General features: G+C 44.0%; 1 long non-coding RNA gene across 3 annotated transcripts; it reads left to right on the forward strand.

The window, feature by feature from the left end:
- The first annotated feature begins 1498 nt into the window (after nt 1-1498).
- LOC139049631 (uncharacterized) lies at nt 1499-22514 on the forward strand. Of its 3 annotated transcripts, none has more exons than XR_011508440.1 (8): nt 1499-1721; nt 6455-6567; nt 7009-7081; nt 11234-11317; nt 11916-12091; nt 12673-12747; nt 19130-19321; nt 22378-22514. It is a non-coding gene; the product is annotated as an uncharacterized lncRNA (long non-coding RNA). The 3 variants fall into 3 exon arrangements; XR_011508442.1 differs by having other exon boundaries at nt 11916-12072; XR_011508441.1 differs by lacking the exon at nt 1499-1721 and adding an exon at nt 5763-5933.
- Nucleotides 22515-23923: the final 1409 nt, after the last annotated feature.

Here is a 23923-nt window from a genome sequence, read left to right on the forward strand (position 1 = left end):
CGGCAACAGAAGGTCCCGGGTTCGAATCTGGAGCAATTGCACTGGGTTCCGAATGCTGAATAGCGTACCTGGCGTTGCGACAATGGAAAATATATTGCGAAAATCCACCAATTATGAAGCCTTTCGAATGCAGATTACGGCTTTAGCTGGATACCTTTTTTATTGCTACATTTTTAAACAAAAGTAAGCGCCCGTACAGATCAGCAGTTGTAAAGGCGTCACCGGCGTTCGTTTTCATGGCGCCGCGCGAACGCTTCTCGCTGGTGTTTCGCAGGACCGTGGTTCGATCCCTAGCGAACCTTTCGATTTCTCTTTTATTATATGCGCTTTCTTTTTTTTTCGATTGATACACGTCTTTCACTCTCTCTTTCACAAACAAAAGAACGTTAAAAAAAGCACTGAGCTTGCAATTTCATAAAACAAGAAAAATTCGTGAGAAAACGAAATTCATTGTGGCACGTGTCCTTTAGGTTTAATCACCATATTACAGCGAAGATGTTTACTTCTATCAACTGGCGATTCTTTCGTGGCGGCCCACAGAAAACTAGGCCTTCTAGAAATCAACCATTTGGCGCAAACAAACACATGTAGCGCACGCGCACACGTGCAGCATGGTGCCACCGTGCGTGATGGATCGCGGCGAGAGGTCGCCGAAAAATGGGTTGGCGCTGCTATAAGGTTCCTGCGTAGAAGCGAGTGGCGTTGGTGCGAGGGGGTCTGAATACGTATGTGTCGGTTTACGTATAAAGCCACACATCGTGCGTAACATATGCACGCGGTTTAGTTAGAATATAAGCTACGGGTAGGCCACGCGAAGTAAGAACTCCCGAGGGGCAACGGCAATACGATGCGCGTTGAGGTTAAGTGGAAGGTAACAGCTTCGCTAGTAATCCACCTTCACAGAGTGGATTGAGCCTTCAAATTATTTATCACCGTATGTACGGCTCCGCCGGTCATCTACTTTCGCAAAGTGAAATGACCCTTACCTTTCTTTCTTTTTTCATTTTGCGGAAGGGTAGTTTAGTAACAAAGGTCAAATTGTTTGTGCGGGCTACGTCGTTATTATTGCGGCCTCGGGGAACCTTAGCGTGCGTCTGCGTGCGCATTGTTTGCTTCTGCGCCATATTGACAGTAATCGATATGTGCGGAATCTGATAATTCCAACACAGAGATCTTCAGGAATACTATTCCAATACTATCACTAGGAAACAAAACGCGGAGGCGCACCCGTGGCGTTAGCGCAGTGGTTAAGGCGCCACGCTGCTGCGCAGACGGTCCTGGGTTCGATTCCCTCTGCGGAGGCTGCGAGAGCGCCCGTGTATACCACACATTGCATGCATGTCGACGGTGGTAAAAAGTAATGTGGGGACATTGTATACGGTGTTCAACATAACGAAAGCGTGTTGTAGCATGTGAAGTCCGCGGAATTATTGTTTTTTTTTTCTTCGAGTAAGCTTGCCGGAAGTTGGGTTTGCTTGACAACTTCCGTCCACTCAGTTTGCAAATGGCGTTCGAACAGCGGAGGGCGTCGGTCCGCAACCTTGCCTTCAGGGATGTAAGCACTGATTTCTGTGTGCGTTTTAACGGTGTTTTACGAGAAGACAAATCGGCACCGTCAGCGCAAGGCTAAACGAGCTTTAGGAAAGCTGCGGATTCCAGCCGGCGTTTGTGTAAGGAAGGCCTAGGCACTACCGGCCATGGGCGGGAACGAGATGTCGACGGCGAGTACCATTCCAACTGTTCTTCCTTTATTTTTGTGGCGCCTCACTTCTTATAATGCCGTTGCTAAGGTTTGCTAGTTGTTCATTTACTCGACGCAGGAATACAAATCCAATTCAATCGGCGCCTCTAAGTTTTGGGGCGTTCTTTGCTTGCAAATTCACAAATATGACGAATGTACTGCGTATTTCTTTTTTATAGTCCGCAGATGAAGTCTGAGGACTATTCAAACGAGTGCGGAGGGAAGTGAATGCAAGAGAGATGGTGCGTTAAAAAAAATATGTCGCTAAAAATTTTTTACTTCCTTATTCGCGTGTTATTCGGCGACGTCTGCCTGAGATTCGTACTAGTAAAAAAAAGGAAAATAAAGAAACGCGGGTTCCTCAGAAAATAATTATTACTGGTTACACTTCATAGAAGTGGCGCAAATACTGTGGTGTAAATAAGTGGTGTTGATACGGTAACTACAGTGTAATATAAAGCAATACAAGTATATTGCATGTGTAGAATAACTTGTTCATTTAGCTCAGGGAACATAACTAGAGAAACTGAATTTCAGCGATAATGATTTCATTCATAATGCCCGCTGTAACTGCAGAGATGACGTCAGCTAGGACTGAAAGCGCTATCCACTGCCAGAAATTCTGTGGCCGATCCACCTTCGAGAATCGGAATGTGCAGAGAAATGCTATGCTATTGCAGTGAATGCGTTACCATGTCCAGCTTAAATCCACACTACGCAAAAGTTGCTGGGGCAACAACGCATGTCGCCGTATATTTTAGAGTCAGCAATTTGCGAAACAATGCAAGACACAATGCTTCTAATGAACTGTTACACTTGAGGTATTGACTCACTTTTATTGTGAAATTACAACTTTTCCTTACAGTCATTTAAACAGCTAGTATTTAGTGAGTAAATTGATCTATGTAAGTTAGTTGTTACTCCATAGAAAACGTATTGTGTGCAAGTAATATCTTGTTCAATTCACCCCATAATGCCCCAACGCAGTTGGATATTACGGTACATAAAAGCAGCTTGTCCGCCTTTTCCTTTTTGTAGCCAAGAAGAGTACATTTGCACCAAGCAATAAAAGTCGATTAATATGTTATTTTAGTAAAAGCTTTAGTATAGTAATGATCTATTTAGTAATTATTGTTTTACAATATCCGCCGCAGAAACTTCGCTCCAGCGTATGAAAGGTGTTAGTATAGGCTACGAGTCAGGTTCATTTGCTTAAATTTAACTTTTGAGCTATGAAACTCAGCGTCTAGTATAAAGGATGCGCTGGGCATTACAGAGTTAAGACTCATCTTGTCAATTACGCAGTCAACTCTCATGAGCTACGACGCGCACGTTCACGCAATTGTGAAGAGTTAATCGCGCGAATTGCGTCAGACAGATACAAACTTGACTGCGGCTGACACACAGGTGAGGCATGCTAGCGTGCCTTTGTTTTAAGGCACGAGCCATTTTATTATTATTATTATTATTATTATTATTATTATTATTATTATTATTATTATTATTATTAAATGTATTTCAGGAGAGGTTGGCGCCTATGTGCGCCGCCGGCTACTCCTCTTCTCTTTCATGTGATAGTTATCGTCCGAAAATTGTCAACGATCACAAAACTGGGCTGATGAACACGTGAACAAACATTCGCGTACTAAGTGTGAATACTGAAATATAAATAAATGTTCGCGGAAGAGAACAGTTCACACAGCAAAAGTACTCACAAAACCGAAGTGTTCACATGCAACACGCGAGTCAACACAGCATAAATGTTCACAAAACCAAGATGTTCACATAGAAGATGTTGCACTTGCGAATTCGGTCACTCTTGAATGCCGCACTCTAAATACGACAAATACATGAACACGAAGGCACAATGAAGATGTAATTAAGGGTGCTTGTCAATAATAACACTGCGAGAAATAACTGTTGCATGACTTCGTATTTTTTATTCCTCCAAAAATTGTACTAAGGGGCGCAGCAATATTTTGAAGTTCTCATGTTGGCCATGAACCCGAAATTCTTCCTAAGCATAGTGGCCGTCTACCCAAGCCGTGTAGTTTTTCCGAAAAGTTCTTGCGGGGAGCATCATGATTTTTGCGGTGTATAAGTAGGCGTACTTTGTCTTCTTCAGCCTCTTCACATGTGTATGTAGCACTGTTAATTTTTCTCAACCTCTACAGGAAACTTTTGATATAGGAAGTGCCTAGCCGAAAATTACGAACTGTTGTTTCAACAGATCGACTGATTTTAAACACAATATTGAATTTTATTTCAGGATGTACATGATATAATTGAGAGTTCTGCGCACCGTTTATGAACAAAGTTTCCTTGGACAATCTACCGCATAGATTGTTCAATAGATATCGCTAATCACTCACCGCTAGAGGAAGTGATAATTCATTCTCTTGGTGTGCTGCTACGTGCCGTGTGATCAGCTGTTGCATTTCCTGTGATTTCGCAGTGACTTGGAATCCACTGGAAAGTTATGTCATGTTGTATGTCTTTCACTAGTGCGTATGTCTTCTGTATTTCGTATGTCAACGCGCTCTTTGCAATTGTGCGCCACGTTGCCACGATTGATAAGAAGAGTTAACCGCGTTAATTCCGTCAGCCAGATATAATGTTGACTGGCCCACGGCCGTGCCTTTAAGGCGAAAGCCTTAGGCGGCTGAAACCCACGACCGGATCTGGAATACACGGAGTACCGTAGAAAAAGTAATCTAAGCTCGCCTTGCGCATACACGCGCTCTTGTCACTGCTTGCGCGTTCGTCGTCGTCGTCTTCCACAGACGGCTCCGATGTCGCTCATCATGCAAAAAAAGGCTATGTTAATTAAGGTAGGCTTAATTCAGGTACTTCAACCCATGGAGTTTGGTGGAAGTCGCACCCTCAACCTTAGGTATTAATTATGGCAAAATTAATCAAGACAGTTAATTAAGGTAGCGTCAATTACGGCATTGGAACGCACTACATCTGGTGGTAGAAAACGATAGATGTAACAACGCATTCTAATGATAATGTTAAGTAATTTAATGAATGTCACTTGAGCGCGCAGGCTTTCGCCTTCACCCTCTTTGGTGTATGTTAAAGTGACTGTCAATTTTTGTTTTATTCTTTTGTCAACTCGAAGCGCGGGAACGCTATATGTCCGAGCGCAGTCTTCAGGCGATCGCTGACGGAAATAATCGCGTACCCATGCTTCATCTCCTCGCCTTCGAGAAAGTTCGAGAACGATATAGTACCCACTCCCCCCCCCCCCCCAAGAAGAAATGGCGACAAGGCAGCCAAAATCACGAGCGACTAGGTATTGTAGCGGCAGGAATAATTGCTTATTTCGCACGCCTGGCCTCCCAGCGTGCACTACAGGCCATAAAATACAGCAATGCAGAAACTTTGTTTCAAACGACCTTTCTCAGTTATCAGCCGACAAAGTCACCTAGGAAGACATCGTGAAAGACGTATACCTCGGAGAAGGTGCGTTCTTATTCTTCGAGTGTGCCTCATAAAATGCTGAAGACATATGGCGCTTCGAGAAATTTACTCTAATAGGGGCTGAACTTCATTGCAGTTGTCCGACGAACCTAATGCTTAGCAAAAGTTGGTGCATTTGGTTGGTGGTTGGTCCTGAATATGTTTACAGACCCATCCATTTATGTGTAGAGCGCGCGAGTATCTCGCTGGGGCAAAATGAACACTCTGTTCAAACGTTGCCGCTCGGGAAAAGCAACTTGCACAGTCTTGCACATCTGTGTGGCCGCGCTTTAACCTGGCCGCACAATATAAAAACCAGAAACAGAGGCTCCAGCAAGACGAAAAACACAGTGACAGCACTGTTAAAGTTATATTTTACTAGCGTAACAGAGTGCATATCTTTTTCGTTCGCCCTAAGATGCGGGTAGTCTTTGTAAAGGCGAGTCAGCCACATGTATTCCGAGCGCAGTATATTATAGAGAACATAGGCGCCAGGCAGCGCTGTCCGCGTTGTCTCGCTTCCAGTTGTGTTCCACTTTCCGTGGTAGAGCAACATTCGTGACCACCTAGAAGTTGTTAACAATAGTACGTAACTTAATTCACGTCTGCGGCAAAAGTGCGGTGCCATATGTAAGCCATTAAAAGCTTTCACGCTAGATCGTCCAACTCGAACGTCTTCGTTGGATTTTCCGGCCTGTAAGCCATACTGACTTAAAAATGGCGAGACGTGAGGAAATCTTTCGTAAGAGCGGATTTCTTGAGTTCATTATGGTTGGGGTATCCTAAATGAGGAAGTTGGTACATATTGTACTGTATATATATGCTGCAACTGCCTACTGCAACGTACAAACAAGGCCTATGTTTTTAGTTCTGCTGGTAATCGCAAGGTAACGCCCCCTTAAAGAACCACAGCTGCCAAACGATTTTTTAAATCCCCCCATCGTTCTGTTGCAATTTCTTTGTCAAAACGTCAAGCTGGGCGACTTGGTAGGCTACCATCGTCCAATTAGTGTCGTTATCTTCATTTTTTTTGGCACTGTTTAATTTCGGTAATTCCTTCGCATTGTGACGTTGCCCTCGCCACAACAGCAGGCGGTGTAGCCAGCATTGATATCGCGGCTTGCTCTGACCTTGGCTACCATTTTGCCGTATGTCGGTGCATATAGTCGCGCGCAAGAGTGCACACTTGATTTCATGAATAGCTTTAGCTGGTGACGTCAAGCCGAAATTCACGCCGCTTTGTCGCAGGGACCACAGAGTGACCGAAAGAATGCTGGCTGCTCATTTTTGTAGCACTTTACCGTGGCTCGAACAACGGGGGGACGGACAGCCAGGCCAAGCTACGTTTCCCAGCAGACGAGGTGAGACCGATTCTTGCAACTGCTTTGCAATAATTCGGCACAATCAAAATATCACGTATCACCTATGCCAAGTGCCTTCCGCTCCTTTGGCTGTGAAACGCTTTCTTTCTGTTACTCGCGAAGTAGGCTTATCAACCATTAGGCGAAATCCATATAGCTGCCACTCCAATGCAGCATTGCGCTGAATTTTATGTCGACGTGTCTCAACTAAAAATTCGCTCCTATCGCGGTTTCTGATTGCGGCCATTTCTTCATGCTTCAACGTTGCCTTTGCCGCAGTAGCAGGCGATGTAGCCTACTATAATATCGCGGCTTCCTTTGGCGTTGGCTGCCTTTTTCTCTTCGTCGGTGCATGTGATTCAGCGGGATAGGGCTTACCTATTTTCGTGAATAAGGCGGCACAAAATTGGCTAAAAGAATGCTGGCTGCTCGTGCATGCAGGACTTCCCGTTGCTCATGATTGGGAAACCGGGGGACGAACAGCCAAGACAAGTTCCGTTTCCCAGGTGGCAAGGTGAGCGTAATCCTTTCAATTGATTTGAAGCGAAGTAAATACGCACAATGAACTTTTTGTGTAGGAGCTCAGCGATGCGTACCTTTCGTTGATATTTGCCGTAAAACGCTTTTTTCCTGCTCGCAAAGTAGGTGTATCAACCGTTAGACAAGTGCACTAGAGCTGCCAGCACCTCGCCAAATCTGATGTCGGCGCGTTGAAAAGATAACCTGTTCGTTCCACATTCCGACACGACATTCAAAACTTGCTGAAGGCGCATTCAAGGACGACGTCTCGTGATGTTTTTGCTGGTTTCTGCCGTGGCACCATCGACGGAGGACATGCCGAATGAGGTGCATGCCAAGAGCGATAAAATTATGCCGAAAATGACATATTATGCAGGTCGAAGGAACTTGATGGCATCTACTCGAAGGGAAGCTTCATGTATATATAAATATCAGACAAGTAAAGCTGATGCATACAATTGTTAAATTTCATCCTATGCAACGAGCAAATTTATGCAGTGTTTGTGCCCAACGACCACCTCGTACATTTTTTATAACTGTGCACTACACTGTTCGAAAGCTATTCCGAAATGCGAACACCCAATGAGGCGGATGCACAGGTGTGTGCACAGAGAACTAAAATACATTTGTAATCACGCTTATTCGAGCCAGCTGTAATATCGAAAAAAAAAAAGCGTGGTTCGGCAACTCTGCGCAGGTGGTCACAGACGGCCATGTAGTTAGTCTCTGCTGTTTCGGCTACGTACTCATGTATGTCTCTGAGTATCTTTGAAGAGCGATCTTGTCATTATGGGAAATCGTTTGTTCGGTGTTCGTGAGCGCAATAAGTTAAAAGTAGGAACAACCAAGTTTACGTTGTGCATGCTGCTTTAAGAGTGAATCCATGGTATTGCATACCACTTCGTTCTTGCCTGTCCCTGTTTTCCTTGTGGACGATCCTTGAAACTTTGCTTTGTATGTAGTATGGGCTTTATGTTAGTAGCTTTCGGGAACTGTGTTTTCGCTTCTCTGTTCACTTCATTGTTTATTTATCTCTGGATCACCGGGATTTGCGTGACATTCTATTAAGAACCAGTGAATACGCAACAACGTTGACATGACGACATGATGACGACTATGTCGTCGATGGCTCGACTATTTACTGCTGTGGCAAAAAAAGTTGCACCGTGGGGTGTAGAATGTTCGAGGTTGCAACTTTTAAGCGAGTAGCTACCTTTCTTTTTTCATTTTGCCTGTTTCGCCCGTTTTCGTGGATGATCGATGGCCTGTGGTTAGACTGAACAAGAAAAAAGGCTCGTTGGCTCGTCCATTACTTTGTTAGTTCGCTGGTTAATTCATCAGTTGCCGCGTCCACTCATTCGTTCGTTGGTTCGTTCAGGCTACACGCTTACATTGGCAATCAGAAAAGCGTAGTACTTCGACAATTGGCTACGAGATGGCGCTGGAGTAGCGCGCGTCGTCTGGGAGGTCTGTCGGCGGCGGCTGCAGTGAATCGCGCCCACGCGTCGCCCACGCGCTACCTCTCCCGGTCTCCAGATTAGCGAGGCAGTCGCACCTCATTTGGCTCCATTTGCAACGTGCCGAACGATACAGATCGTCCGCAGCAGTCAATATATCGCGGAATGAAAACGCCTATGGAACTGCGCTCAAATTTTGCATTAGGGAGCATCGTAATCTTCGGGAAATTTTTTCATGCTTTCAGGCTGTTTTTATCCTTGACGTCGTGTCAAAGTCGTCGTACTGTTGCCTTGTCATTTTCTCTATTTGTCACAAACTAGCACGCACTGACACAATCGTTCGCCTTCACAAAGAAGTCGATGAATAATCAGGTAACAAGGCCAGGACTTAAGATGCGGCATAACTAGACAGGCAGACGGCTACAGCAAAGTGGCGGACAGCGTTACCATAACGTTGCACACGTCATACTAGTATCTCAACCCTTGAGCAACAACTAAAATATAGCGCACCTGGCTCACACTCAATGCAGTTTGCGTATTTTTTCCCTCTCCACCTGGACATAGTTCCTCCCTAAGAACATATTAGATACAAGCAGCGTCTTGCAGTTTAACTAACCGTCTAATGTCCGAGCACAATTTCCCATCAAGGAAAACAAAACAACTTGTTCCCATTTAGTTCTGGCCACGGAGAGTACAGGTACGGACAAATGTAATTGGAACACGGGACCTGTTGTCGAACTGCATCCCAATGCTCTCTAGCAGCCTCGTGAGAAAGCATTAAATTGCATTGCGCATGCTCGCATGCCGGCGATGACAGTAGTTCCATCCCAATGCCTTCTAGCAGCTTTGAGGCTGCTGGCGAGTGTTGGCCCTTGCATTGCAGGCGGCTGCCGCTCCCGTGTTCTAAGTACTTATGTCCGCACATGTACATTTGTACAAGAAAGATACGATGAAATGTTGTTCTAGCAAAATGCCAATTCGTATAGCATTACTTGTCAGTAATTTGTTTTTAAACTACCTGCAGCTGCAACCTCGCTCCGGCGTATTAAACACCTGCTGAAGTATCAAATACGCCACTACTGGCCATGAGTTAAGTTTCGCTTTCTTAAATTTAAATTTTGAGCTCTGAAACTCGGCATAGTATAAATGATGCGTTGGTCATTATAGCGTTCAGGCTCGTCTTCTCTAGATAGCAAATTTAGGCAAGCCTCGTAAGCACCGACGCGCATGAGTACACACTTGTGTGGTCCCACTGGAGCGATTAATCAGACGGGGTAAGCGAGCTAATCACGTCGGGCAGATATAAAGTTGTGATTGCGGCCGGCTGACACGCAAGCGAAGCCCTAGAAACTGTTTTTGTTAGCACGGTGTTATACTTATACAGTGTGTTCAAAGTCAGACTTTCGGGTTAAAAAAATGCGAAGAGGAGTACACCACAAGCCATTTGTCTACCTAGGTAATGCGGCCAGGCGGCCACAAACTGTAAGGATAATTGTCGTCGTAATGTCAGCATTTAATCAAAATCGATAATTAACTTTTTATTTACTGCAGTTAGCATGTATGTTTATAAAGCAAACTCAGAGACGGTGCCATTTGGTGACCATTCCATTTTGTGCAATTTTAGTAACGCGCCTGTGTCCCGAGATATGCACGTCTGAAATTTCAGCTCAGGCCGTCTAATTCTGGCCGTCTAATTCTGGCCGTCTAGGCCAGAGAGGTCTCCTGCACTCTTAGGCACGACAAAACCAACCAGCATATTTCATTTCTTCGCGAGTATTTGTCGCTTTTGTTTAGTCTTTGATCAAACTCACCCCGTAGGTTCGTGTGGTTAGCCATTGCACCACATAGCGCCAGGAGCCAAATGTGACCTTAAAAAATGGAAGGGATAAATAAATATAGGAATTCCACACCCTGGAAAGAAATTATGGCCGTCATCATCATCACCGTCACCGTCAGCGTATTAATGTTGTTCTACCAGCGATTTCCAATAATACTTGTCTAGTTCCATCTCATAACATCATATGTTTTCAAACTTCCTAACACCCCTAATTCCCTGCCATAAAAGAAATACGGCGGTTGGGGTTGTAATGGGTTAGTATCGCACTGGTTCGCTTAAGCTGTCACGTGAGGAATTTCGTTATCGTGGAGCGAATGGTCTAGGTCCTTCTGTAGTACCTACTAGTTCACTCGTTGTTACTCCATTTTGATTTTTCGCTCTCACGAGACATAGTGCTTATTCTCGCCCTTTCCCGAATTATTCATTTGTTGAGGGTTAGCGCTATGTTCCGTGTGCATCACACGCCTTTGCCTGTGTTTATTTTACGGTCCATCAGCATTTTAATGTGTTTCCAGAAAACACCACGGCCCCCACCTTTGCATTTAAGCTGGCGTTGCAGCATACGGGAATACGTAGGCGAATAACTATCGTCGAGGCGTGGATAGCCAGGGGTTTGGAAGTAACATCTGAGGTGATAACTACTCGGGCGATCACACCGGATCTGTGCGAGTATGCGGTTGAAAGCGTTTCTTGATCTCTGCCAAGCTTTCTATCTAATGGTGTATAGAAGGTCAAGGTTCCGTGTCTTCAGCTCTTTCCCAATGCTTTCTTTTCTCCTTTTTTTTTTCATCGGTGCCGAAAACCAACCGCACGAGATTGACATGGTCGTGTCCTGCACGCATCTTCCGGGCAGAGAGGATGCTAGCCCTTTGTGCATCATCACCGGACCAAGCTTCAGTGCAACACGGTGGTCTACTGTACGAGTCAAGCCGGCAAGGTGAGCATTTCGAAGGTGTGACGTATTGCGTAGCCATATTTCAACTGCTTTTCGCTCTGCGCATTGCCTATAAAACAATTTCGCGCGCACTAAAACTGAGTATGCCAATGCTTCTTGAATTTCTTAGCGATAAAGTATTAAGAATGCGCTATAAATGTGTATTTGATAATTGTTTAGTTTAAAATGAATCAAATAAATGTTTTTAACTAGCGATGCCGCGGTTAATTTCAATGAGTATGATAACACTACCAAAAATCACAAACTGGGTGAGCTGGAACGTAGCCAATGAAGTAGCGCATGAAGAACATGGAACGGAGGAAATAAAAAAAATGTGTGCTGTCTGGCTAGTGAAAGTTACTCTGAAAATAGCATTAAAGAAGTCACGTCGTTCATATCATGCATGTGGCCGCTACAGCACAACGATGTTCAGTTATGAGCAAACAATCGCCTTGTTTTGCTGTTTAGTGTATGCTGCTTCAATGGCTACATTTCCCACTTCCATGTGATTTATTGACGTGGTATTTCAATGCCTGCCCTGCTAATCTGGTGGTCAACTGATCTAAAGACCTGGTAACTCGGTGCCCGTCGTGCGGACCAGGTGGTGAACTGTTCTAGCAGCCAGGTGTTCCTGACGTCCATCCTGCGGATCTGATGGCCAGCTGATCTACCGACGTGGAATCTCTATGCCCGCCCTGTTGACCTGGTGGCCAACTGTCCTAGCAGCGTGGTGTCGTGATGCCCACCTTGCGGATCAGGTGCCAAGCAATTCTAGAGGTCTGTTGTTTTGATCCCCGCCCTGTGGATCTGTTGGCCAGCTAAAAAATTGTAAATGATCTAGCAGCCTAGTATCTGGCTGCTGACCCTTGCCGACTTGGTGGCCAGCCATTCTAGCTGCGTGATGTCTTCTTGCGCACCCTGTAGACCTGGTGGCCAACTTTTTTTGTCGTCTCCTAGGCTGATGATCAAAAGATCACGCGTGCGTTGAGGAATCATAGGTGGTCAAACGTATATTTTTTTATCACAATTTCTCTATCGAAATAACAAGTTCGGCGAGTCGTTTAACGTACGCAACTTCAGCGTCTGTGTTCGTTCTTCTCGCGCTATTTGATTTCTGCCATTACATTGCACTTAAAGATGGGCATCACTGCAATAACCAGATAAGTGCCCGGAATCGATATCGCCGGTACTTTCGCGTTGGCTGCCATTTTGTCATTACCCGTGCACGTGGTTGGCCGAAAGAGTGCTCAGGTGCCTTCGTGAATAGCTTTAGCCTTTAACGCGCGAACGCAACTCATGCCGCTTTTTTGAAAACACCACGAATTCGATGGATCCATGCTCGCTGCTCTTTTATGTAGGACACCGCCGTGGGTCTTGGTTCAAAGAACGAGGGAGCAGACAGCCGGGCCAAGTGTTGCTTCCAAGCAGACGAGGTAATGATGATCCGTGCGACTGTTTTGAATTAATTTTGGTGAATTAAATTTTGGTGCAGACCCCACGCGAAGTGCCATCCGCTGCTTTTTGCCGAAAGCGCTTCCTCTTTAGTGCTCCTGAAGTTGGCGCATCTGTAATTAGACAAATGTACTACAGCTGCCTACTCAAAGCAGCAAATACCTGAATTTGATGTCGTGCAGTTGAAGGAAATAATATTTTAGTTCCTTATTCCGAAACGCAGTTCAAAACTCGCTGGTACAGTATTCAAGACACAGTGCAGGGCTTGCATTTGCTGACCTTTAAGCTCTGATTCGGTCGTTTCTGTCGTGGTAACATCAGTGGAGATTAATGCTCGTCTGACGCACATGTTATAATTTGAAGTGAGGTTTTTAAATAAATGCTTATAGCTAATGGCGATGCGCACAGTTGTTTGATTTCATCTTATGCGATTTTAAATCCATGCAATGCTATGCACAAGCTTCTCGTTGTACATCTCTTTATAATTTTGCACTAGATGGTTCAGAATAATTCCGAAATGCAAACACCAAATCCGACGGAGGCCCAGGCTGAGACATCTGTGTAGCGATTTGACGATGACGAAGGCGATGTGTGGCTCCTGTCTAGGGAATAATGCTGATGACAGGCGTGTGGACAAAGAAGTAGGACGCATTTATAATCAGGTGTATTCAGAAGATATCCGGGGAATTTCTGACTGTAACAAAGCGGGGTTCGGCAGCTATGCGTAGGCGCTCATTGAAGGTCATGAACCTTCTGGTGTGATGACTACGTGCTTAAGTCCGTCGGTGTCTTAGAAGAGCGATCGTATCATTATGAGAGTTGGCCAACGGACCTTGTTATTTGAGAAAAAATGGGGTTACCCATGCCCATTCCTCATTATTAGTAACACCGTTTGTTCTTTTTACCGGTAGCATGTTTTTTTTGTGTGTGTGTTGATGATCTTTGAAAGTTGTTTGTCTGCAACACGTATCTCCGCTTATGTGTGCACTTCTGTTTGGAGCTAGCGGGAACTCCATATTCACTTCCATTGTCCCGTCATTGTTTACGAGTTCATCGTGGAATCCAGTTATATTGTTACACGTTAACCTATAATCATACTAACAATAATGAACACGACACCAACATTATAAGGACCACAAGATTGACGATGAATGTATGATTGGTGGCGTGATAGCTTACGTGCGGTGGCAACAGAAGGTTACAACTCTAAACACGCACTGCACCTGCGTCACCATTGACTGTGGTGCTTAAGTAGCAGCGGCGGCGAAGGCATAAGCGCAGGCTGTAGAATGCTTATGGCTGCAAACTTCTCAACGATGCCTTTTTTTTTTTGCCTTTTTCACCCGTTTTCCTGGTTGGTCGGTGGGCAACTTTCGGTGGTCGAATTCGGCAAGGAAACCCTCCTTCGTTTGTTCGTTAGTTAGTTCTTGGTTAATTCGTTCTTTGGCCTGTTCCTTCGCTCTTTCAGTTGTTTATTAGTTGACTCTGTCAATGGTTCGTTCAGTCAATGGTTGGTGCGTTTCTCCGTCCGTAATTTAGTTCGTAATTTAGATCGTTGGTTCGTTCGTTCTTATGGCAATCATCGTCGGTGGTAACTGCAAGTTTTTTTCCTGAAACAGTCTTAATTAATCATGCCACGGACGTCATCATATAGTTGTCATATTACTGTCGTTTTGTAATCTTGTGGTTGTCGTGCTCAGCTTGTTGGTGTCGTCATCTTCGTGCCACTGTCTCCACGACGTCATTATTGCCTATTGCGTATCTCAATGTCCTCGTTATTGCGATGTCTTTTTCACATCCCTGTAGTAATGTCATAGCCGTCTTGTTCGTGCCAGAGTCAAGCTTCGTCGCATTCATCACCGTTGCGGCCATGTCGTCGTTTTCTCGCGATCGCCTGTGCGACATCGTCGTACTGTTCGTGTTATATCTGGCACCAAGACGTGCTCGTCATTTTTGTCGTGAATCAACCTTGAGTAATCGTCATTGTACCATTGTCATCTCACCGTCTCTTTCGCGTGCACTCCCACAAGCCCACGCACGGACACGTGCACATATTTTTTTTTTTTTTGCCGGCAAAGTAATGCCACTTCAGTTCTGCCTGATAAAGCGTACGTATGTTGCTACATAAAATATTAACCAACAATATCTGCACAGGAGTATCCACGAAGCACATAGACATGCTAGTGCATTAGCACGTTATAATAAATTGACTCTTTAACTGACTTGATTTCCTTTAACTTTCCTGTCGGCATGCTCCACCTAGCGTATGCCACTGTGACACAAGTAAATGACTCCTGAATGTTTATAAACATCTCGCATCGACAAGCATAAGTTGCCTTCGTCCTCGTAACTTCGCTACGCAGATGTCCGAGACTGTGTGTGCGCCTTATTTGTGTTTGAATTTCGCCATATCTGTTACGGACGGTGTAGCCTACAAACATAAAAAAAGATATTCCATTAGATGAATGTTTCGATCTTTGTATCGAATAAAGGTAAACATTTTGTGGTTTTACACACTCAACAGGATGGAAGTAAACAGACGTATACTCATCACTTAAGCTTCACTTCGCATAAACTGCAAGATATTTATTTATTTATTTATTTATTTATTTATTTATTAAGGAACCCCAGCGCCAATTCATTACAGACGTGTGGGGGGGGGGGGGGTACAAGAAGTACATAAGTACATGCTTAGGATATGTATCATATTTTGCTTTCATGTGGAATGCATCAGACATTCCGAACGGATAATTTGGCCCAACTTGGACACTGCAGGATGTACCGCAGCGTAACGCTACCGGAGAGAATTCTACTCTGGACCATTCATTGACATATTGTACTTCGTTGCGTTTCACATGCCGTGTTGTTCTTTATAAATCACGCGCACACACACACACACACACACACACACACACACACACACACACACACATATATATATATATATATATATATATATATATATATATATATATATATATATATATATATATATATAAAGAAACAAACTCATAAACTGACAGGCTGCGCTGCCACGTAGTCTATGCTCTATACTACTCCAGAAACCACGTAATCCTGCTCAATTCGTTACTCATTGTCCTTACAATCTACTTGCACTTGCCTTCTGGCGAATATAAAACATGCTGATGAAAATATTTGCGACTTGGGCTCGTTGCCAATGTTACACAAATATACTCAGTGCATAATTGGACTATGAAGCATGCAAGCACAGCGCGATCTTCTGATAAAATAAATCAAAAATAGGAAAAATAAAGTGCTCTATGTCAACCAATCCTGGGTACCGTCACTTCTTGCGATAGTGCAACGAATGCTACATTCATGCACTACAAAAACCAATCGGCACATTTGCTAAGTAACGCTTCCCCGCCCTCCCCCACCGGGTCTTTGAGGAAAAATAAATGCGATCTCCTTTCTCTTCGAGTATTTGTCGCTTAATATTGTCGGCTCTTGCCCAAAATGACCGCGTTGGTTCGTCTGGCTACGCATTGCGCCTCATTCCATCTTTCAAAGAAGTGACCACAAAAAAAGGTAAGCAATGAAAATGAAGCTGACCACAAGTGATAGCATAAAGCAGTCGTCATCATCACTATCAGCATATTTATGTCCTCCTAGTAATTTGCAATAACCCTTACTTTGCGCCAGCTGATTCCAGCTTATGCCTGCAAATGTACTAATACTATCACACCATCTAATTTCCTGTCGTCCTCCACTGCACTTCCCTTCCTTGGCACCTGCTCTGTAATTGTAACTCTTTTAAAGCCCCGGTTATCTACCCTACACATTACATGGCCCACCAAGCTTCATCTTTTCCTCTTAATGCGAACTAAAATTCTTTATAATCCACATCCCTGTCTTCCTGTCTCAGAAAGCTATATCGAACCCTCTCTGCTCAGTATTTCTTGGTAATCTCGAACTCTCTGTGCCTTGTATTACTACCTGCAGAGTTCGTTGATTGTATCCATTTAAAGGATAGCTGTAAACTCCCGATCATGATTTCCGAATGTGTGCCGTATGCAATCCAAACAATTTTATTTTCCCGTGTGTTTCCTTCCCTTGATCAGGATCAGCTTTGAATAACTTGCCTCGATATCTTATTCTAGAAGCTGAATACCAATCGCGAATACTGTTCTATTACAATGCAAAAAACATTACCTCATAGATTTATGTCTACTAATCTTCCAGTTTATTCTTTACTTCCACTGGCTCAATCGTACCATAGCAGGCATAGCTAACTTTCAACAAAAATTCCTATAATATATAAAAAAAAATTATACACTTGAGAACATCGGCACCAAAAAGCTGGAAGGTTATGAACAAAGATTCATCCTTGTCGCAAAGCTTATCACATGCACCGCGGACCTTAGGCGGAATAGGTGGAAGGTGAGATCTATTTAATTCGACAATCAGTAGGCAGACATTACGTAGGGAAGACTGGGCGGTGTGTTAAGCAAATGTCGAACGAGCATGAGCCAGACGTGAGGAGAATGCGCTGGTGTCGCCCAACTTGCAGGCACACGGTTATCGCCAAAAACTCTAGGAAGCTAAAATCTTGCAGATTCATAAGAATTAATTATTGCGAGAGATACTCGAGTTAAAAGACAAATATATGGTGGTTGGGTTTGTTATATATTATCGTCGCATAGCAACGGTTTTTGTCTCATGGCAGGAATTGCGGTATCACGGAGCGGTTGGCTTAGGACATTCTGCAGAACCTATAATTCTGCGCTTCAATGGTTCGCTTTGGTTTTTCGCTGTGATGAGACACAGCATTATTCCTCAGCTTCTACAGAATCACTCATTCGTTGGGAGTTGGCGCTATGCTCGCGTGATCCAATTGCGTTTGCATGTTTTTCTTTTCCTGTCCCGGATTTACTGTCCGTCAGCCAACTAGTGTTTTACCAGAAAACACCACAGCCCCTGCCTTTGCGTTTCAGCTGGCGTTGCTATATACGGGACTACATACGTGAACAACTATCATCGAGACGCGGTCAGAGAGTAGTTTGGGATTGGCATTTGTGGTGATGAAGTCTCGCGCGATCACACCGGACCTGTGCGAGTCTACGACCGAAATCGTTGCTGGCTCTGTGCCAAAGTCGCTATGCGATGGTGTACAACAGTCTCAACACTCGGTGGACAGTGGGGCTATAGTTTCGGTATTGGCAATGCAGCGTCGCCATGAAAGTGGTAGCCAAAAGGAAAACTCAATAACGTTTGCATATGTGGCTCTATATTGTTACGTAGGAAGACACCGACGAAAAGCTGTTTACAAGTATATTTACAAGGCAATACGCCGCAGTTGACCAAGAGGCAACAGCCCGCGCTAGCTTCCAATCGTCGTCTTCGTCTTCTTCCTGCACGGCTCTTCGTCATTGGGAATACTACCCCGTAGCAATATTTTCAATCTACATGGCAATAAAGTAAAGGGATGCAATTATGTGCAGAAATGAAATGTCCTTTTGGCTATTTTCTCTTTCGGCGCCTCATATATTTATTTAGTCGCTTATTTGTTGCGACAGTGGCTACTGATCTCGCTCTTAGTCCTTCTGCTGCCACACTGTTCGTCGACTGCTGCCGCGTTTTATACACGTGCACGTTTCCTTTTATTCGTATGGTCTGCGGTTAAAATTTTTCGTTCTCTGCCCGCGAGCGTTCCGGAACATTCGTAAAAACTGAGGAAAACGCACAAGCCGTGCTGCGCGGCTTTCTGGTGTGGCGACTCGGGGACGAGCAGCAGGGCGAAAATTTTCCATCTCGCTGCGGACGAGAGGTGAGCACACTTTTTCTGCAGTCGTTATGAATAATCAAGCACTATCCTTATCAAAACAGCGATAGAACGAAACGATACATTTTCCACGGTTGTTTTCAAGTGAATGTCTTTTTTTTTTCGTTTTGGCGCGGCGCATTTTTCCTCGGTGTTGTAAGAAACTGAAACTTGTTGACAGTTGCGCAAGGGCCGATTGATGCTAGTTGACGTGAAGGTGGAAATGTCACTTCGGTATATATATGTTAGCGGTTGCTCTTAATTTTTTTCCACGAGTAGCAAACTTGCGATTTATATCTGCAGAAAGTATTTGAATGCTTGTCGCACAAACTGGTCACGCTGGAGAGCATTCCGGTGACCAATCTTTTGTCGTGAGATTACTGCCTTTAAATGTTCATGAACACAGCAGAACTACAACTACAATAAGTCCGAGTTACCTGCGCAACGGCCGAGTTGCGCTTCACTTTTCAAACTGTGCCCAGAAGGACAGAATTTCTTCGCCGCTTCTTCGTACTCTCAACTTTGGTCTACCTTTTAGGTGTTGTTTAATGATGGCCACGCCTTATTTTCCCATTTTTCAGATGCGACATTTGGCGAAATTGCGCTAAGTGGTTTGTCCTGGCGGGGTTGACATGCGAGCAGATGTACAACGGCTAATGCCTCTGCTAGGACTACATCACAGTGAGGGACTACGGCAACCCCGCCAAAACGAAACTTGGGGTCAGCTGCACTGCTGACTGTGGGGTTGGAAGAGCGGTCCCTGATCGATGAAGGTAAGGAAAACAAGTTATTACTGGTTGTGAATCTGTGCCTCTGCAGTTCATTATTTTCGTACATAAAACCACTAGACTAGGAAGGCCGCAAGTGCCTTTAGCAGGGCGAGCGCTGTCCTGTGCGCGTCATTTGCTACACCAACCGTGATTACGTGCAGCTTTACTTGGCGTCTCATCGTGGAGAACACAATTAGCCGCATAGCGAACTAGCCATGGATGTGGTTGATAATTGTGGAGGCTGTTCGACGCGGCGTCACTTTAATTCCGGATGCTGAGTTCAACTTTAGTCTTTAGATTTGTCCTGTTGCAGTGTCCTGTTGCTCTCCTTTCCTCTTTCCTTTTTCCTCCCCTCCTTCCTATCTTCTATTTCTGTGTTGCTGTCACCTCCCTTCAGAAGAGTAGGCAGGCGCTGTGCCCCTTCCGGTGGCAGTTGCCAGCCTGCCCCTCACTTTCCCTTTCCTAATACCTGTGTATATGTGTATATGTGTTCAAAACAAATCATAATAATAGTTTCCATGTGACGTTACAGAGCGAAATTTCCTCCGCGTGCGCCAAGAAATCGCGTGCCTGTCAGTTTCTCTTTATTTATTTTATATTTTTTATGCTCTTTTACCCAATTAATTTTGCTTACTAATGACCTATTAGTAGCTCTAGACTTGGGATGTCATATTGATTGTGTATTCGTAGATTGCTCTAAGGCTTTACCTTAAGCTCAGTAAACCAAATCTTGACTCTAACATTCTTGCTTCGGTAAAAAGCTTTTGTTAAAATGAAAGCACTTTGTAACTGTTAATGGCTACGATTCTTCTCTCTGTCCTGTCCTTTCAGGGGTGACTCAAGCTACGGTCCTTGGGCCTGTTTTTGTAATTTACATAAACGATTTACCTGATTCTGTTAATTCCTCTATTAGGCTTTTTGCAGACGACTGTGCTGTATATGGCATGATTTCCTTTGATACTGACACATCGCTACTACACACTGACTTTAACGATATTTCTGATTGGTGTAACACATGGAAAATGAAATTCAACGCAATGAAGTGCAAACTAACAAAAATTTCCCGTAAACTTTCCACTAACGCTTGTGAGTATCACATAAATGGTTCCCCAATCGAAGAAGTGACTACTTACAAAGGGGTCCACACTAATTCTAACCTGTCTTGGCAACCACACATTAATTATGTTGTCAGTAATGCTAACCGCATGCTTGGGTACCTGGGCTGCAATTTTTCAATGGCCCCTTAAACTCCTTCGTTACATAAAACCTTTGTTCGTTCCAAACTAGAATATGCATCAGCTGTGCGGGAACCATTTACTGAAAGTTTTATTAGTCACCTTGACGCTGTGCAGAATCGTAGCGCACGCTTCATTTTTTTCCAACTACTCCCGTCTTTCCAGTGTTTCATCTATGAAAACAGCGTTACAGCTTCCATCCCTTTCATTACGCAGGAAAATAGCACGTCTCTCCTGATTTTATAATATTTACCACCATAACCCTCGTCTTAAGCAAGAACTACTTTCCCACTCTTCATTCACGTCACCTCATTTTGACCATCGTTATAAAGTGCTTGTTCATCGCTGTCACACTAACCAACACTTTCATTCTTTCATCCCTCAAACTAGTAATGATTGCAACCACTTGCCCACTTCCATTGTATCTATAACAGATCCTAGTGGGTGTAAAAATGCGCTTGGATATGTTACCTAATATTTGCTTTTCGTTTTTTATTTCTTATTTATTGTTCCCACTCCCTTCTGTAACGCCCTATGTGGCCTGGGAATAAATAAATAAATAAATAAATAAATAAATAAATAAATAAATAAATAAATAAATAAATAAATAAATAAATAAATAAATAAATAAAATATCGTTCGCTCGTCTGCGTTGCGCGATGTTCCTCATTAAAAGCTAATCTAAAAGTCCGAACATTTTTCACAGACAATGAGGGAATTCACGTTCGCGAAAAGTTGAGTCGTGCTTGGTGCTACAGCATACGATACGGCGAAGCCAGTTCTTGCCGTGCGATGCCGCGTTCTCCCGTAGTTCGGTCTGCCGCCTTATAACAGAAATTGTTCCGCAGCGAAAATTTCAATGCTCAGTTGTCGAGCAGATTTAATCTATGGAAAGGCAGAAGTTAGCCTTAGCTCTTCTCTAACGGGCACCTTACAGAAAAATGAAGCCAAGGTAAGTAAAACGCCCAATTACCTAATCCTTTACAACATGAATCAAAAGCTTTGATCGATCAAGAAAACTAGCTTCGAAATAACTGATGCCTAGCGTTCTAAGCCAGCGCTTGAGAAACCAGCATTGCTTAACATGTTACAAGACTATATAGCAGCACTGAAACTTGCAAATTTGCTTACTGAATTTTGGAAGCATATTCCTAATCGAAATCCTGCAACCTAATATAATCAGGAGTGTCGAGCATGGATTGAAAGTCATGTTTCACGAAAACAGTTTTGTTTCTTGTCACGTGCACTCAAAATTTGATAATCAACGTGCTTTTCTTCTCATGTATCAGTAAATGTGAAGTCCCGTGGCACGCATTCGTAACGCCAAAAGAATTTGCTGCACAATACAAGGTGGCACTCAAGAATACACTGGACTCTGCACTTTTCCTGTGTGCCTGTGTGTAGTGTTCTTTTACACAGCTTGAAGGACAATGGACATTGTCCCTCGACACGATTTTCACATGCCGCCGACAGAAGGCATCGCAGGTGAAGGCGACAAAGGGAATACTTCGGTTCTTGAAAGAGACGGGATTGGACAAGCGGCTGCGAGAGTGATGTCACGTACCATGTCAGATTGATGGACTCCAACGGACGATGTGTGTGTGCTGTGCTATGTGCTCTCTCTCCCTCTCCCCTTTCCCCATCTTTAATCTCCCCCATCCCTCTCCCATGTGTAGGGTAGCAAACCGGTTAAGCTAAACTGGTTAACCTCCCTGCCTTTTCTTCTCCACTTTTTCCTTCCTTCCTTCCTTACACAGCTTGAAACATTGGCAAAAATTTGACAAGTAGCGCAACAAGATGTTCTAATGAGATATGTCTTTACAGGTTCTGCATCGCCGCACCAAGGCAAAAAGCCGGAAATATACCCACCAGACACCGCAGGCGTCATCAACGGACCGATGAATGATACACAAATATATTGGACGTGAGCAGAGTTAAAGAGCTTCCGGAGAATTATCACGGGAAAAGCGCTAGAGAAGTAGATACATCATGTGAGTGCAGAGGTCTGCCAACTCTTGCGGAACCAGGTGGCGCTGCTTTATTGCAAGAGGAAGAGACGGGCTTGGTGAAATGTTTAATGAAGCAGCGCCACACTTGAGGAAGAAGCAAGCAACCAACGTTGTGACCACTGCCTATGTGTTGCCTATGCGTTGTGACCACTGTACTGAAATTAAGCTAAACAGCAGTCTACTATATGATATACTTTTCTCTAATAAGCGTCGCATAAACCTGCTGCAGCAGTTCTGCTATGCATCGCTTTTGCCGCAGATAAATTACACCAATCTGGATATAAAAAAAAAAACATCGTGAGAGAAAGTTTGCTGCAATGAAAAGCCTCAGAAGCTTGTAAATTAGGAAACATATCTCGATATTTTATTCTTTTTGTGATTCCGATAGTTAGTGCGGCCTCCTGATCAGCCTATCTTTACAAAATATTTCGTCTTATTTAAATAGTTGCATAAACATCCTGCAGCATGTTTTTTGTGCAGCCATTCATTGCTGTTACAGCTGCACCCCCCTCTTTAAAACTTATTACATAGCTACCGAGCACGGACCTTGGGATGCTAGAATCTTCCTCAGCTTACTTCAATAGCCTCAATCTGCCTTAAGTCCCCTAGCAATCTAAGAATAGCAATAGCATTAGAATAGCAATAGAAGGCAATAGGCAATAGTGGGCAGATTGTTCTAGAGAAACTGGCCACCCTGTATACAGGGTGGCCAGTTCATGTGGCCGGGGAGGCCACATGACCTCGAGCGTACCGGAATCTTGGAAGAACGCTAACATAATCCTAATCCATAAGAAAGGGGATGCCAAAGACTTGAAAAATTATAGACCGATCAGCTTACTGTCAGTTGCCTACAAACTATTTACTAAGGTAATCGCAAATAGAAGCAGGAACACCTTAGACTTCTGTCAAGCAAAGCACCAGGCAGGATTCCGTAAAGGCTACTTAACAATAGACCATATTCACACTATCAATCAGGTGATTAGAAATGTGCGGAACATAAACAACCCTTATATATAGCTTTCATTGATTACGAGAAAGCGTTTGATTAATGTCGAAACCTCAGCTGTCATGGAGGCATCACGGAATCAGGGTGTAAACGAGCCATATGTAAAAATAGTGAAAGATATCTATAGCGGCTCCACAGCCACCATAGTCCTCCATAAAAAAGCAAGAAAATCCCAATAAAGAAAGGCGTCAGGCAGGGAGCTACGATCTCTCCAATGCTATTCACTGCTTGTTTACAGGAGGTATTCAGAGACCTGGATTGGGAAGAATTGGGGATAAAAATTAATGGAGAATACCTTAGTAACTTGCTATTCGCTGATGATATTGCCTTGCTTAGTAACTCAGGGGACCAGTTG

This window comes from Dermacentor albipictus, chromosome 9, assembly GCF_038994185.2.
Source record: "Dermacentor albipictus isolate Rhodes 1998 colony chromosome 9, USDA_Dalb.pri_finalv2, whole genome shotgun sequence".
Classification (NCBI taxonomy): domain Eukaryota; kingdom Metazoa; phylum Arthropoda; class Arachnida; order Ixodida; family Ixodidae; genus Dermacentor; species Dermacentor albipictus.